Raw genomic sequence first — 218 nt, forward strand, 5'->3', positions numbered from 1 at the left:
AAATCCATTTCAACACATGTTTCTCATTTTGAAACATTTTGTCACATTATCCCATTTAATTGGAAATAATAATATAATAATAATTTTTTTCTCCAAAGATACTCTTGAGGACAAGCCTTTTTTAAATGTTTTTTTTAATGTTTTGTGTGTCACACATTTGTTTTATGTAAAATCATAAGTATAAGAGCTGAAGTCTGAGTTTATCATCTTTAACTCAC

At 25.7% G+C, this 218-nt stretch overlaps 1 protein-coding gene across 1 annotated transcript in view; it reads left to right on the forward strand.

The window, feature by feature from the left end:
• LOC116680833 (alpha-2-macroglobulin-like) overlaps positions 1-218 on the forward strand; it is a 45934-nt gene that overhangs the window by 9477 nt on the left and 36239 nt on the right.

Source organism: Etheostoma spectabile, chromosome 3 (assembly GCF_008692095.1).
Source record: "Etheostoma spectabile isolate EspeVRDwgs_2016 chromosome 3, UIUC_Espe_1.0, whole genome shotgun sequence".
NCBI lineage: Eukaryota > Metazoa > Chordata > Actinopteri > Perciformes > Percidae > Etheostoma > Etheostoma spectabile.